At 45.3% G+C, this 16,927-nt stretch overlaps 1 protein-coding gene across 1 annotated transcript in view; it reads right to left on the bottom strand.

The window, feature by feature from the left end:
- Positions 1-2,825: 2,825 nt before the first annotated feature.
- slc39a9 (solute carrier family 39 member 9) overlaps positions 2,826-16,927 on the bottom strand; it is a 36,475-nt gene continuing 22,373 nt past the window's right edge. Inside the window, exon 8 of the mRNA XM_046307848.1 lies at positions 2,826-3,625. The gene's annotated coding sequence lies outside the window, so the exon portion shown is untranslated. The remainder of the gene's footprint in view (positions 3,626-16,927) is intronic.

The raw sequence follows: 16,927 nt of genomic DNA, 5'->3' as shown, positions 1-16,927 counted from the left end.
CACACAGAACACCGTCCTACAGAACACAGACTTACAGAACACCGACTTACAGAACACCGTCCTACAGAACACCGTCCTACAGAACACCGACCTACAGAACACCGACCTACAGAACACCGACTTACAGAACTCTGACTTACAGAACACTGACTTACAGAACACTGACCTACAGAACACTGTCTTACAGAACACTGTCTTACAGAACACTGACCTACAGAACACTGACCTACAGATCACTGACCTACAGAACACTGACCTACAGAACGCCGACCTACAGAACGCCGACCTACAGAACGCCGTCCTACAGAACGCCGACCTACAGAACGCCGACCTACAGAACGCCGTCCTACAGAACGCCGACCTACAGAACGCCGACCTACAGAACGCCGACCTACAGAACGCCGACCTACAGAACGCCGACCTACAGAACGCCGTCCTACAGAACACCGACCTACAGATACAGAACACCGACCTACAGAACGCCGACCTACAGAACGCCGTCCTACAGAACGCCGACCTACAGAACACCGACCTACAGAACACCGACCTACAGAACACCGTCCTACAGAACGCCGACCTACAGAACGCCGTCCTACAGAACGCCGACCTACAGAACACCGTCCTACAGAACACTGACCTACAGAACACCGACCTACAGAACGCCGTCCTACAGAACACCGTCCTACAGAACACTGACCTACAGAACACCGACCTACAGAACACCGTCCTACAGAACGCTGACCTACAGAACGCTGACCCACAGGGCTATCCTCAATGGGCTCTTAAAGGGCTTCAGTGTATTGAACCAGAACAAGGCCTAGGTTGAACATTATTACCACAGGTTCAAAGTGATGTTATGTTTCCCTAAAACATGAGGGCTTATTTTCCACCGTTGGTACATGTCATGTGTTAAGTTATACACTGCATTCAGAAAGTATTCAGAACCAGTAACTAGTTACAGCCTTATTCTAAAATGGATTCAATAAAAACGTTCCTCGTCAATCTACACACAATAACCCATAGTGACATCACAATACCCCATAATGACATCACAATACCCCATAATGACATCACAATACCCCATATTGACATCACAATATCCCATATTGACATCACAATACCCCATAATGACATCACAATACCCCATAATGACAAAGCGAAAAACAGACATACCCTTATTTGCATAAGTATTCAGACCCTTTGCTATGAGACTTGAATTTGAGCTCAGGTGCATCCGGTTTCCATTGATCATCCTTAAGATGTTTCTACAACTTCCTTGGAGTCCATCTGTGGTCAATTTAATTGATTGGACAGGATTTCGAAAGGCACACCTGTCTATATAAAGGTACCACAGTTAACAGTGCATGTCAGAGCAAAAACCAAACCATGAGGTCGAAGGAATTATCCGTAGAGCTCCGAGACAGGATTGTGTCGAGGCACAAATCTGGGGAAGGGTACCAAAACATTTCTGCAGCATTGAAGGTCCCCAAGGACACAGTGGCCTCCATCATTCTTAAATGGAAGAAATTTGGAACCACCAAGACTCTTCATAGAACTGGTCGCCTGGCCGAACTGAGCAGTCGTTGGAGAAGGGCCTTGGTCAAGGAGGTGACCAAGAACCTGATGGTCACTCTAACAGAGCTCCAGAGTTCCTCTGTGGAGATGGGAGGACCTTCCAGAAGGACAACCATCTCTGCAGCACTCGACAAATCAGGCCTTTATGATAGAGTGGCCAGATGGAAGCCACTCCTCAGTAAAAGGCACATGACAGCCCACTTGGAGTTTGCCAAAAGGCACCTAAAGACTCTCAGGCCATGAGAAACAAGATTCTCTGGTCTGGTGAAACCAAGATTGAACTCTTTGGCCTGAATGTCAAGCATCACGTCTGGAAGAAAACTGGCACCATCCCTACAGTGAAGCATGGTGGTGGCACCATCCCTACAGTGAAGCATGGTGGTGGCACCATCCCTACAGTGAAGCATGGTGGTGGCAGTATCCCCCTGAGTAAAAAGTCTGAATACTTATGTAAATGTTATATTTCAGTTTTTTTATTTGTATAAACTTGCTAACATTTCTAAAAAACCTGTTTTTTGCTTCGTCATTATGGTGCATTGTGTGCAGATTGATGGGCTGAATTTTGGAGGGATTTAATTCACTTTAGAATAAGGTGGTAACGTCACAAAATGTGGATAAAGACAAGTTGAATACTCTGTATATATTCATTTGTATAATTTACAGTGAGATGCTTGTTTAGCAATGAGTGTGATGAGTGTTTCTTACCTTGTGTTTCTGGTCGAGAACAGAATATACCCATGTAGCATTGAACCTATTCCTGTCCCAAATCTGTTTGTGTTGTCTTGTCAAATCCTATGGTCATTGTCAAGCAATACAGCACAAAACAGATCTGTGACCAGGCTTAGTTAGAAACTGGTTTCATATTATAATTATATTAGATACAAATCTATCTCTGTCAGTTTTACCTTCAAAATGTATTCAAAGCTTTTTTTATAAAGTTGGCTATGTAAATACAAATCAACAATGAAAGACGAGAATAAATCAATCCCAACGTGGTTTCCAAGTCGACTTGCATTGTGTGTGTGTGTTGGCTATATGGGTGATTCACAATTGCATTTCTATTTTCAAGAGTACATCTTTGGTGTAGAGGTCAGGTCAAACTGCCTGTACTGTATGTAGCTAGTTTGTTTATGTCACAGTGGTTAAAAAGCTGCTCACATCCTATTGGCTCAATAACTATATACATTATTTTTTCCAGATGTCCTTGAATCATTAATAGAGGACAGTATATAGATGGCTTGTATGACATATACATTAAAACATATATTTATTTTTATTAAATAAAATACTTTTCATGTTTACAAACTAATTTAAAATGAAAACCTGAAACGTCTTAAGTCAGTAAGTATTCAACCCCTTTGTTATGGCAACGAGAGCCTGTAGTCGGATGCGTCTGTGAAACAGGTGGCCAGGTGTCCGTTAACAGGCTGGAAACAGGTGGCCAGGTGTCCCTTTAACAGGCTGGAAACAGGTGGCCAGGTGTCCCTTTAACAGGCTGGAAACAGGTGGCCAGGTGTCCCTTTAACAGGCTGGAAACAGGTGGTCAGGTGTCCGTTAACAGGTGGCCAGGTGTCCGTTAACAGGCTGGAAACAGGTGGTCAGGTGTCCGTTAACAGGCTGGAAACAGGTGGCCAGGTGTCCGTTAACAGGTGGCCAGGTGTCCCTTTAACAGGCTGGAAACAGGTGGCCAGGTGTCCGTTAACAGGCTGGAAACAGGTGGCCAGGTGTCCGTTAACAGGCTGGAAACAGGTGGCCAGGTGTCCGTTAACAGGCTGGAAACAGGTGGCCAGGTGTCCCGTTAACATGCTGGAAAACAGGTGGCCAGGTGTCCGTTAACAGGCTGGAAACAGGTGGCCAGGTGTCCCGTTAACAGGCTGGAAAACAGGTGGCCAGGTGTCCGTTAACAGGCTGGAAAACAGGTGGCCAGGTGTCCCGTTAACAGGCTGGAAAACAGGTGGCCAGGTGTCCCGTTAACAGGCTGGAAACAGGTGGCCAGGTGTCCGTTAACAGGCTGGAAACAGGTGGCCAGGTGCAGCTCAGCGTGACACACCTGAAGAAGGAGTGAGAACATCAGACGCCGGAGACGGTAGGTGCACATGTCTTGTTAAAAAAATAATGTTCTACCAACTTCATGTTGCTGAACATACTGGTCCCCATTCCAAATGGCTGTACTTGGTTAGGAAGCTAGTGCCTTCAGAAGCTATTCTCACCCACTGGTCTTCACACAGTACCCCATAAAGTGGAATTATTTCTACAAATTATTAAAAATAAAAAGTTGAAATGTCTTGAGTCAATAAGTATTCAACCCCTTTCTTATCAAATCAAATCAAATTTATTTATATAGCCCTTCGTACATCAGCTGATATCTCAAAGTGCTGTACAGAAACCCAGCCTAAAACCCCAAACAGCAAACAATGCAGGTGTAAAAGCACGGTGGCTAGGAAAAACTCCCTAGAAAGGCCAAAACCTAGGAAGAAACCTAAATGACCAGATGGAAGGCAGGGAAACTGGAGCAGCAGCACAGTCAGGTGGGGTGGCCAGTCCTCTTCTGGCTGTGCCGGGTAGATGTGGGGTGGATTATAACAGAACATGACCAAGATGTTCAAATGTTCATAAATGACCAGCATGGTCAAATAATAATAAGGCAGAACAGTTGAAACTGGAGCAGCAGCACAGTCAGGTGGACTGGGGACAGCAAGGAGCCATCATGTCAGGTAGTCCTGGGGCACGGTCCTAGGGCTCAGGTCCTCCGAGAGAGAGAAAGAAAGAGAGAATTAGAGAGAGCATATGTGGGGTGGCCAGTCCTCTTCTGGCTGTGCCGGGTGGAGCTTATAACAGAACGTGGCCAAGATGTTCAAATGTTCATAAATGACCAGCATGGTTGAATAATAGTAAGGCAGAACAGTTGAAACTGGAGCAGGAGCATGGCCAGGTGGACTGGGGACAGCAAGGAGTCCTCATGTCAGGTAGTCCTGGGACATGGTCCTAGGGCCCAGGCCAGTTGAAACTGGAGCAGCAGCATGGCCAGGTGGACTGGGGACAGCAAGGAGTCATCATGTCAGGTAGTCCTGGGGCATGGTCCTAGGGCTCAGGTCCTCCGAGTGAGAGAAAGAAAGAGAGAAGGAGAGAATTAGAGAACGCACACTTAGATTCACACAGGACACCTGAATAGGACAGGAGAAGTACTCCAGATAAACAAACTGACCCTAGCCCCCCGACACATAAACTACTGCAGCATAAATACTGGAGGCTGAGACAGGAGGGGTCAGGAGACACTGTGGCCCCATCCGAGGACACCCCCGGACAGGGCCAAACAGGAAGGATATAACCCCACCCACTTTGCCAAAGCACAGCCCCCACACCACTAGAGGGAAATCTTCAACCACCAACTTACCATCCTGAGACAAGGCCGAGTATAGCCCACAAAGATCTCCGACATGTTATAGCAAGCCTAAACAAGGTCAGGAGTAATCATTTGCTTTAGGGCTAGGCATCCCGCTAGCGAGACAACTTCCGGTGAAACTGGAGGGCCAATTCAATGAAATATTCATAACAATTATGGATATTAAACACGTAGGTACATATAAGTGTTTTATATCGACTGAAAGCTTAAATTCTTGTTCATCTAACTGCACTGTCCGATTTATAGTAGCTATTACAGCGAAAACATGCCATGTGATTGTTGGAGGACAGTTCCCCACATCAAAATATATTTTCCACTGGCACAGGTGTCATAAATTCACAAATAGGGATTAAATATTCACTTACTTTTTGAAAATCTTCCTCTGATTTGTCATCCAATGGGTCCCAGCTATAACATGTAGTGTTGTTTTGTTAGATAAAATTGGCGCCAACGATTTGATTAAACATGCAGAGAAAGGAATCCAAAAATCTACCCCTAAACTTTGTTTCAACAAGTCAAAATAGATTTCTATTCACTCCTCAGATACCCTCAAATGTAATCAAACTATAATATTTCTTACGGAAAGTAGTATGTTCAATAGGAAACCGAATTTAGCAGGTGCTTCCTGTCTTCATGGCATGTGCAAACACGAATTTCCAAGACTGTGTCCCTGTACTACAACTGACATTTCCTATTCGTTTTTGAAGTTATAAGCCTGCAACAGACTGCTGACACCCTGTGGAAGCCATAGGAATTGCACCCAGGGAGCTAATTTTCAATATGACCTTTCTCTTGTATTTCTAAGAGGATGGTCTCAAAAAAAAAACCATTCCGGTTGTTTTTTCTTTGGAGGTTCTCCTATATCTATTGTGTTATATTGTCCTACATTATTTGAACATTTCTACAAACTTCAAAGTGTTTTTTTCCCTATGGTACCAATTATATGCATATCCTGGCTTCAGGGCCTGAGCAACAGGCAGTTTACTTTGGGCACGTGATTCAGGCGGAAATTGAGAAAAAGGGGCCTAGCTCTGAGTCACATAAAAGGTTGCATGAACTCACTCTGTGTGCAATAATAGTGTTTGACATGATTTCTGAGTGACTACCTCATCTCTGTACCCCACACATACAATTATCTTACGGTCCTTCAGTCGAGCAGTGAATTTCAAACACAGTTTCAAACACAGATTCAACCACAAAGTCCAGGGAGGTTTTCCAATGCCTCGCAAAGAAGGCCACCTACTGGTAGATGGGTAACAAAAAAAGCAGACATTGAATATCCATTTGAGCATGGTGAAGATATTAATTACACTTTGATCGGTATATCAATACACCCAGTCACTACAAAGATACAGGTGTCCTTCCTAACTCAGTTGCCGGAGAGGAAGGAAACTGCTCAGGGATTTCAAATAAAATTTTATTTGTCATATACACATGGTTAGCAGATGTTAATGCGAAATGCTTGTGCTTCTAGTTCCGACAATGCAGTAATAACCAACGAGTAATCTAACCTAACAATTCCACAACTACGGTCTTATACACACAAGTGTAAAGGGAATATGTTCATAAAGATATATGAATGAGTGATGGTACAGAACGGCATAGGCAAGATGCAGTAGATCACATATGTCAGAGTCAAGGCCCGCGGGCCACATCCGGCCCGCGAGAAGGTTTTTTACGGCCCCTGGGATGATCTTGATTTATTATTAGAACCGGCCCGCAGACCGCAGCAAGCCGGCAGCCCGCAGATCTTTTACACGCACCAATACTACATTTCCCACAATGCAACGGTGACGCACCGAGCAGTAGGCTGCTTCATTTCAATATTTATTGGCACAGCAGTTGTCAGCATCACAGTAAAATTAACTTTCAGATACCCATCAAAAATGGCAAAACGGAAGGTGGACACTGAGAACCGGGGGTTTCAAACAAGGTGGGAGTCGGAGTATTTGTTCACGGAGGTAGCTGGAAAACCTGTGTGTCTTCTGTGTGGAGAAAGTGTGGCGGTACTGAAAGAGTATAATCTGAGACGACATTATGAAACGAAACACGCGGACAAAAACAAGAATATGGACATGGAACAAAGGCTACAAAAGGCAGAGGAATTAAAACGAGGCCTCAAATCTCAACAGGCTCTGTTCAAAAAAGCCAAATCACAAGGCCAGGCTGCTGTCAAGGCCAGTCTTATTTTGGCAGAAGAGATCGCTAAATCAGCCCGGCCATTTACGGAGGGGGATTTCATCAAAAACTGCATGATTAAAGTTTGTGACGAAGTTTGCCCAGAAAAAAGGCAACTCTTTTTAAATGTGAGTCTGAGCAGAAACACCATTGCCGAGAGAGTAGACCAGTTGTCCATCAATCTAAAAGAGCAGCTTGTGAAAAAGGGAAAAGATTTCATTGCATATTCCTTGGCTGTGGATGAGAGCACCGACATTTCTGACATTGCCCAGTTGTCAATTTTCATCCGCGGAGTGGACTCCAGCCTAAGCGTGACAGAGGAGTTTTTGGCTTTACGTCCTATGCATGGCACAACTACGGGGCATGATTTGTATGAAGAGGTGTCAAGATGTGTAAATGAGATGGAGCTGCCTTGGGAAAAACTTGTGGGTTTGACAACCGACGGAGCACCTGCGATGTGTGGACACAGGAGCGGACTGGTGCGAAGATACGGGAAAAGATGCAAGAGGAAAACGCGACAGGTGAGCTGACAGCTTATCATTGTATCATACACCAGGAAGCGTTGTGCGGTAAAGCCTTGAAAATGGAGCATGTAATGAGCATCATCACGCGCACAGTTAACTTTATCAGAGCCAAAGGTTTGAATCACCGCCAGTTCAAGGCATTTCTGACGGAGTTAGAAACGGAGCATGGTGATTTGCCTTATCACACAGAGGTGCGATGGCTAAGCCAGGGAAAGGTGCTTCAAAGATGTTTCGAGCTTCGTGAGGAGATTTGTCTGTTCTTGGACAGCAAAGGGAAAGACAACACAACTCCGAGACGAAATGTTTCTGTGTGAAATGGCTTTTCTGTGTGACATTACGAGTCATCTGAATGCAATGAACTTGCAGCTGCAGGGTCGGGATCGTGTCATCTCTGATATGTACAGTACAGTGAAGGCATTTAAAACCAAACTGACTCTGTGGGAGACGCAGATGCGGAAAGAAAATTTGAGCCACTTTCCCAGCTGCCAGACCATGAAAGAGAAGCTCTCTACCAGTGCGTTCCCGAGCGCACAGTTGGCTGATAAAATAGGTATGCTTGCCGCTGACTTGACGCCGATTTGCTGACTTTGAAGCACAAAAAAGCAGGTTGGAACTGCTCGGTAACCCATTTGCTGTTGACGTGGAAAGCTCACCACCAAACCTCCAAATGGAGTTGATTGACCTCCAATGCAATGATGCACTGAGGGCAAAATATGCGGCAGTGGGTGCTGCGGAGTTCGCCCGTTTCCTCCCGACACAATGCCCCAGCTGCGCATCCAGGCTGCTCAAACGTTGTCTATGTTTGGCAGCACATACCTGTGTGAACAACTGTTTTCTTTGATGAACTTGAACAAAACATCACACAGAAGTCGACTTACTGCTGAACACCTCCACTCAATTCTGAGGATTTCCTCAGCTCAGAGCCTTACCCCGAACATTGATGAACTTGTGGAAAAGATGGGACACCACCAAGTATCACCCTCAACCTCAAACAAGTGAACATTACTGTGCAATCACATATTTAGAGTTTTTACTCAGTTCAAGTTTAAAAGTTAAAGTTTAATATTTGTTTTCACTGCATGTTACTTCTCCTTAAACAAAGTGTTGTTTTTGATTAATAGATTTTTGCACTTTATTTTATTGTATTTCAATCCAATTATATTTTTAAAATATTTCAGTTGAGTGGATGATAGAAAATTGCTATTATTGTTTTTTTCTTTGAAGTAAATTTAGCCCACTTTTGCTAAAATAGAAAATATAGGCTACTGATGGTGCCTTGAATACCGGTTTCTTTCATTTAATGTTAATGTTATGGGGATTTTTATATAAAGGAAATTTGTCTTTTGTGTCTGTTGAAAATTAAAGATTACTGACAGAGCCATAAGAAAATATTGCTTTATTTATCTGATCATATTGGAATATATTTGTTAGGTTTTCAGTAGGTTCAATTAGGTTCACTAGACTATATGCGTCATTTAAAAAAATTCAATGAACATTCGAACAGTCCAGCCCTCGGCTTGTAGCTAAATTTTTTATTTGGCCCTCCGTCCATTTGACTTTGACACCCCTGCAGTAGATGGTATAGAGTACAGTATATACATATGAGATGACTAATGTAGGGTATGTAAACATTATATTAAGTGACACGGTTTAAAGTGGCTAGTGATACATTTTTGTGTAAATTTCCATCAATTTCCATTAATAAAGTGGCTGGAGTTGAGTCAGTATGTTGGCAGCAGCCACTCAATGTTAGTGGTGGCTGTTAAACAGTCTGATGGCCTTGAGATAGAAGCTGTTTTTCAGTCTCTCGGTCCCTGCTTTGATGAACCTGTACTGACTTCGCCTTCTGGAGGATAGCGGGGTGAACAGGCAGTGGCTCGGCTGGTTGTTGTCCTTGATGATCTTTATGGCCTTCCTGTAACATCGGGTGGTGTAGGTGTCCTGGAGGGCAGGTAGTTTGCCCCCGGTGATGTATTGTGCAGACCTCACTACCCTCTGGAGAGCCTTACGGTTGTGGGCGGAGCAGTTGCCGTACCAGACGGTGATACAGCCCGACAGGATGCTCTCGATTGCGCATGTAGAAGTTTGTGAGTGCTTTTGGTGACAAGCCGAATTTCTTCAGCCTCCTGAGGTTGAAGAGGCGCTGCTGTGCCTCCTTCCTGAAGTCCACAATCATCTCCTTTCTTTTGTTGATGTTGAGTGTGAGGTTATTTTCCTGACACCACACTCCGAGGGCCCTCACCTCCTCCCTGTAGGCCGTCTCGTCTTTGTTGGTAATCAAGCCTACCACTGTAGTGTCGTCCGCAAACTTGATGATTGAGTTGGAGGCGTGCATGGCCACGCAGTCGTGGGTGAACAGGGAGTACAGGAGAGGGCTCAGAACACACCCTTGTGGGGCTCCAGTGTTGAGGATCAGCGGGGTGGAGATGTTGTTACCTTCCCTCACCACCTGGGGCGGCCCGTCAGGAAGTCCAGTACCCAGTTGCACAGGGCGGGGTCGAGACCCAGGGTCTCGAGCTCGATTACGAGTTTGGAGGGTACTTTGGTGTGAAATGCTGAGCTGTAGTCGATGAACAGCATTTTCACGTAGGTATTCCTCTTGTCCAGATGGGTTAGGGCCGTGTCCAGTGTGGTTGCGATTGCGTCGTCTGTGGACCTATTGGTGTGGTAAGCAAATTGGAGTGGGTCTAGGGTATCAGGTAGGGTGGAGGTGATATGGTCCTTGACTAGCCTCTCTAAGCACTTCGTGATGACGGAAGTGAGTGCTACGGGGCGGTAGTGAGTGCTAATGGTCGTTTTTCTTGTGTTCTCATAATATTAGTTAAATTACTATGTAACTATGTAAAACTCAATTCAAAGATATAAGTTACAACTTATAATAAAATGTTATTTATATTTAGACTCAAACCTTTTATGACCCGGTCCTTCCTATTCCCGCTGCCCTGCAAGGCCAGAAACCACGGTAGCACTGTAGCCTATGCTGCCCAGGCCAACAGAATGAGAGCGAGCCTCACACACCCCCTCTGTGGGTAAAGGTGAGTAGAGCACCTCCAAGTATTATTGGAAGGCGTTCCAATGGCAAACCCCATTAAAAAAGGGTTCTGAACGGTCATTATGAAAAGTACTTTTTTCCCTCTCATGGCGAACTACCAGGAAGTTCGTTTTGACCGACGGCTCTTTGAAAAGAGGTCCTACGTCAAGACACTTGGATGCGGCGTTCCAGTAAAATCATCTCATGCTAATTTTGCATGAATGATATTAGAGGAGGCAGGTAGCCTAGTGGTTAGAGGAGGCAGGTAGCCTAGTGGTTAGAGGAGGCAGGTAGCCTAGTGGTTAGAGGAGGCAGGTAGCCTAGTGGTTAGAGGAGGCAGGTAGCCTAGTGGTTAGAGGAGGCAGGGCAGCCTAGTGGTTAGAGTGTAGAGGCAGCAGGGTAGCCTAGTGGTTAGAGTGTAGAGGGGGCAGGGTAGCCTAGTGGTTAGAGTGTAGAGGAGGCAGCGTAGCCTAGTGGTTAGAGTGTAGAGGAGGCAGCGTAGCCTAGTGGTTAGAGTGTAGAGGAGGTAGGGTAGCCTAGTGGTTAGAGTGTAGAGGAGGCAGCGTAGCCTAGTGGTTAGAGTGTAGAGGCGGTAGGGTAGCCTAGTGGTTAGAGTGTAGAGGAGGTAGGGTAGCCTAGTGGTTAGAGTGTAGAGGCAGCAGGGTAGCCGAGTGGTTAGAGTGTAGAGGCAGCAGGGTAGCCTAGTGGTTAGAGTGTAGAGTTGGCAGCAGGGTAGCCTAGTGGTTAGAGTGTAGAGGCGGCAGCGTAGCCTAGTGCTTAGAGTGTAGAGGCAGCAGGGTAGCCTAGTGGTTAGAGTGTAGAGGCAGCAGGGTAGCCTAGTGGTTAGAGCGTAGAGGCGGCAGGGTAGCCTAGTGGTTAGAGCGTAGAGGCGGCAGGGTAGCCTAGTGGTTAGAGTGTAGAGGTGGCAGGGTAACCTAGTGGTTAGAGTGTAGAGGTGGTAGGTAGCCTAGTGGTTAAAGTGTAGAGGCAGCAGGGTAGCCTAGTGGTTAGAGCGTAGAGGCAGCAGGGTAGCCTAGTGGTTAGAGCGTAGAGGCAGCAGGGTAGCCTAGTGGTTAGAGTGTAGAGGCAGCAGGGTAGCCTAGTGGTTAGAGCGTAGAGGCGGCAGGGTAGCCTAGTGGTCAGAGTGTAGAGGTGGCAGGGTAGCCTAGTGGTTAGAGTGTAGAGGCGGCAGGGTAGTCTAGTGGTTAGAGTGTAGAGGTAGGGTGGCCTAGTGGTTAGAGTGTAGAGGAGGCAGGGTAGCCTAGTGGTTAGAGCGTAGAGGCGGCAGGGTAGCCTAGTGGTTAGAGTGTAGAGGCGGCAGGGTAGCCTAGTGGTTAGAGCGTAGAGGCGGCAGGGTAGAGTGGTTAGAGCGTTGGACTAATAACCGGAAGGTTGCAAGTTCAAATCCCTGAGCTGACAAGGTACAACTCTGTCGTTCTGCCCCTGAACAAGGCAGTTAACCCACTGTTCCCAGGCCGTCATTGAAAATAAGAATTTGTTCTTAACTGACTTGCCTAGTTAAATAAAGGTAAAATAAAAAATATTGAAATGTTAGTATACAGCTCCTCCCATTCGGCGTGTCTCTCGTGATGCGGTCAATGTAGAAGAAACAGTCATTGCTCACACTTTTATATTCCTTCTTTGATCTGGTTTCTTTCAAATATCATCACATTTCATGACAAGCATGACCTTTTAAGTGCACTACCTACACCGGGGCCCATAGGGTTCTGGTCTAAAGTAGTGCACTATACAGAGAATAGGTTGTCATTTGGGATGCACTGAGAGACCGTTATTTTATTGTGGAAAAAGTTATGTACAGCATCAACACATACATGTCAGTGGAGGCTGCTGAGGAGATGACGGCTCATAACAATGTCTGGAACGGAGCAGATGGAATGGTATTAACCACATGGAAACCATGGAAACCACGTATTTGATCCCATTCCACTAATTCCGCTCCAGTCATTACCACAAAACCCGTCCAAACCCAACTGAGGTGCCACCATCTTCCTGTGATACATGTACATACATCATAAATACATACGAGCTCTGCTGGGTAGGCACGGTTACAGTGACACCTACAAACCCCAGCCAATCAGAAATGAGGAGAGCAGCAGCCAGCCTCCACATCAACCAATAGAAACAGCTCCCGTCACCGGGGCGTGTGATAATACGCAGGTCTATGACATCAGATGACTTCCTTCTGAAGCCAGCGCTAAAATCCTTAGGAATACAGACACATTGTTAAAGCCAGGAGTCTGTTTCTGTCCCAAATGGAACCCAATTCCCTTCATAGTGCACTACGACCCATCGGGCTCTGGTCAAAAGGGTGCCATTTGGGTCGTAGCCTGTAGTTAATTCCATCTTGATATGAGAACCAAAGAGCCATCACATAAGTACTGTGAGCCATTTGTTCATGGAGGGTAAACCTACCACGAAAACAAAGATAAATCCCCCATGAAAACAACAAGCAGGTAAATCCCCCACGAAAACAAAGATAAATCCCCCATGATAACAACAAGCAGGTAAATCCCCCATCAAAAGAACAAGCAGGTAAATCCCCCATGAAAACAACAAGCAGGTAAATACCCCATGAAAACAACAAGCAGGTAAATGAAAACCATGAAAAGAACCATCATGAAAACAACAAGCAGGTAAATCCCCCATGAAAAGAACAAGCAGGTAAATCCCCCATGAAAACAAAGATAAATCCCCCATGAAAAGAACAAACAGGTAAATCCCCCATGAAAACAAGCAGGTAAATCCCCCATGAAAACAACAAGCAGGTAAATACCCCATGAAAACAACAAGCAGGTAAATCCCCCATGAAAACAACAAGCAGGTAAATCCCCCATGAAAACAACAAGCAGGTAAATCCCCCATGAAAACAACAAGCAGGGAAATCCCCCATGAAAACAACCCCCATGAAAACAACAAGCAGGTAAATCCCCCATGAAAACAAGCAGGTAAATCCCCCATGAAAACAAGCAGGTAAATACCCCATGAAAACAAGCAGGTAAATCCCCCATGAAAAGAACAAGCAGGTAAATCCCCCATGACAACAACAAGCAGGTAAATCCCCCATGACAACAACAAGCAGGTAAATCCCCCATGACAACAACAAGCAGGTAAATCCCCCATGACAACAACAAGCAGGTAAATCCCCCATGACAACAACAAGCAGGTAAATCCCCCATGAAAACAAGCAGGTAAATCCCCCATGAAAACAAGCAGGTAAATCCCCCATGAAAACAAGCAGGTAAATCCCCCATGATAACAACAAACAGGTAAATCCCCCATGAAAACAAGCAGGTAAATCCCCCATGAAAACAAGCAGGTAAATCCCCCATGAAAACAAGCAGGTAAATCCCCCATGAAAACAAGCAGGTAAATCCCCCATGAAAACAAGCAGGTAAATCCCCCATGATAACAAAATCAGACTTAAAAGCAGGATATTTAGCGGAGGTCCTTTCCCAATGTAAGCAGCAAAGTGTGCATCCCAAATGGAACCATATTCCCTATATAGTGCACTACTTTAGACCAGGGCCCTATTCCCTATATAGTGCACTACTTTAGACCAGAGCCCTATTCCCTATATAGTACACTACTTTAGACCAGGGACCCTATTCCCTATGTAGTGCACTACTTTAGACCAGGGACCCTATTCCCTATATAGTGGCACTAATTTAGACCAGAGCCCTATTCCCTATATAGTGCACTACTTTAGACCAGGGACCCTATTCCCTATATAGTGCACTACTTTAGACCAGGACCCTATTCCCTATATAGAGCACTACTTTAGACCAGAGCCCTATTCCCTATATAGTGCACTACTTTAGACCAGGACCCTAATCCCTATATAGAGCACTACTTTAGACCATAGCCCTATTCCCTATATAGTACACTACTTTAGACCAGGGACCCTATTCCCTATATAGTGCACTACTTTAGACCAGGACCCTATTCCCTATATAGAGCACTACTTTAGACCAGAGCCCTATTCCCATAGCCTTTAGACCAGGACCCTATTCCCTATATAGAGCACTACTTTAGACCATAGTACACTACTTTAGACCAGGGACCCTATTCCCTATATAGTACACTACTTTAGACCAGGGACCCTATTCCCTATGTAGTGCACTACTTTAGACCAGGGACCCTATTCCCTATATAGTGCACTACTTTAGACCAGGGACCCTATTCCCTATATAGTGCACTACTTTGGGCCGGGTCAGAAGATGTCCACCATAGGGACTAGGGAGGCATTTGGGAGAAATCCAATGCCCCCCTCCTGGCAGAGCAGGGACCAACTCTCTGGACGTACAGCAGGAACATGATTATTGCTCTTAAAGGGATACTACGGGGGTAAAAAAACAAAGTTATTCATAGTAACTGAGATTTTATAAAATAGATCATTTTTTCTGATAGTCATAAGAAATGAGATTCTATCCACCTCCTCGTGTTAGAGATTCTATCCACCTCCTCGTGTTAGAGATTCTATCCACCTCCTCGTGTTAGAGATTCTATCCACCTCCTCGTGTTAGAGATTCTATCCACCTCCTCGTGTTAGAGATTCTATCCACCTCCTCGTGTTAGAGATTCTATCCACCTCCTCGTGTTAGAGATTCTATCCACCTCCTCGTGTTAGAGATTCTATCCATCTCCTCGTGTTAGAGATTCTATCCATCTCCTCGTGTTAGAGATTCTATCCATCTCCTCGTGTTAGAGATTCTATCCACCTCCTCGTGTTAGAGATTCTATCCACCTCCTCGTGTTAGAGATTCTAGATTCCCCCAGACATCATTGCACGCGCGATCATGTTCTATGATTTTTACCACGATGCCCCTGGGGTGACCAGCGGCGCTGTTTCAAACAAATGCAGATCTTTAACGGCTGAAGATAAATGAAAGCAATCCGAGAGAAGAAAAAAAACGAAACACATCTACGTCTTAACTGCTGTTTTGTCCAAATGAAATGATTTAACTTTTTACAGATGGAACATTGTCAGAATGACGAGGGAATAGCAGCCGTTTTACGAGCTCCTGTGTGTATTTATTTTTACGCTGATCATACCTTTGTTTGTACCTACATTTTCCCACCTTCATTTCCTACGGCCGAGAAGAGCTTCTGGACATCAGAACAGCCATGATTTGGATGAGCATTTCTGCCTCAGTGATTCAGGCCGCGATACGGCTCATCCCGGACCAGGCCCAAATCCCAGACACTCAAAAAAAGGAAGAGGCGACGCTATGGAGGCCGGGGATACCTGACGAGACCATGTAGGCGAGTGGATAAACCAGCTTCCCTCCACCGTTCACTGGAGAATAAACTGGACAAGCTCCATTCGAGATCAACATGATCTGAAGAACTGTAATATCCAATGTTTCTCCGAGTCGTGGCTGAACAAGGACATGGTTAATATTATTAGTGGTTTTCCTATTCATCTGATAGAAGGGTAGCGTCGGGCAAACTCAATGGGGGTGGTGTGTGACTCTGTCAACAACAGCTGGTGAACGATCTCTAATATTAAGGAAGTCTTGAGGTTCTGCTCTTCTGAGTTAGAATACCTCATGATAAACTGTAGAACTTTACCCAGAGACGTTTCATCTATATTTCTTGTAGTTGTCTATTTACGACCAAAAACTGACGCTGGCACTTACGAGCGATAACGAGCGACGGGCCATAAGCAAAAAAAGAAAATGCTCACCCAGAGGTGGTGCTCCTCGTGATTTTAATTCAGGAAATCTCAAATCTGTTTTTACCTCATTTCTACCAGCATGTCATCTGTGCAACTAGAAGCACAAAAACTCCAGATCACCTTTACTCCGCACAGAGATGTGTACAAAGCTCGCCCTCGCCCTCCATTTGGCAAATCTGACCATAAATCTATCCTTCTTATTCCTGCTTACAAGCGAAAACTCAAACTGGAAGCTCAAACAGGAAGTGGTCCGAGGAAGCGGACGCTAGTTAGTTAGCCGTTTCGCTAGCACAGACTGAGGAGTTTACTACATAAGTCAGTCATCGACGATGTCGTCCCCACAGTGACCGTACGTACATATCCCAACCAGAAGCCATGGATTACAGGTAACATCTGCACTGAGCTAAAGGCTAGAGCTACCTCTTTCAAGGAGCAGGACACTAATCCAGACGCTTATAAGAAACCCCACTACATCCTCCGACGAACCATCAAACAGGCAAAGCGTTAATACAGGACTA

The sequence above is a fragment of the Oncorhynchus gorbuscha genome, linkage group LG17 (assembly GCF_021184085.1).
Source record: "Oncorhynchus gorbuscha isolate QuinsamMale2020 ecotype Even-year linkage group LG17, OgorEven_v1.0, whole genome shotgun sequence".
NCBI classification, from domain to species: domain Eukaryota; kingdom Metazoa; phylum Chordata; class Actinopteri; order Salmoniformes; family Salmonidae; genus Oncorhynchus; species Oncorhynchus gorbuscha.
The sequence above is the reverse complement of the archived record's forward strand: the minus strand, read 5'-3'. Positions and strand labels throughout refer to the sequence as shown.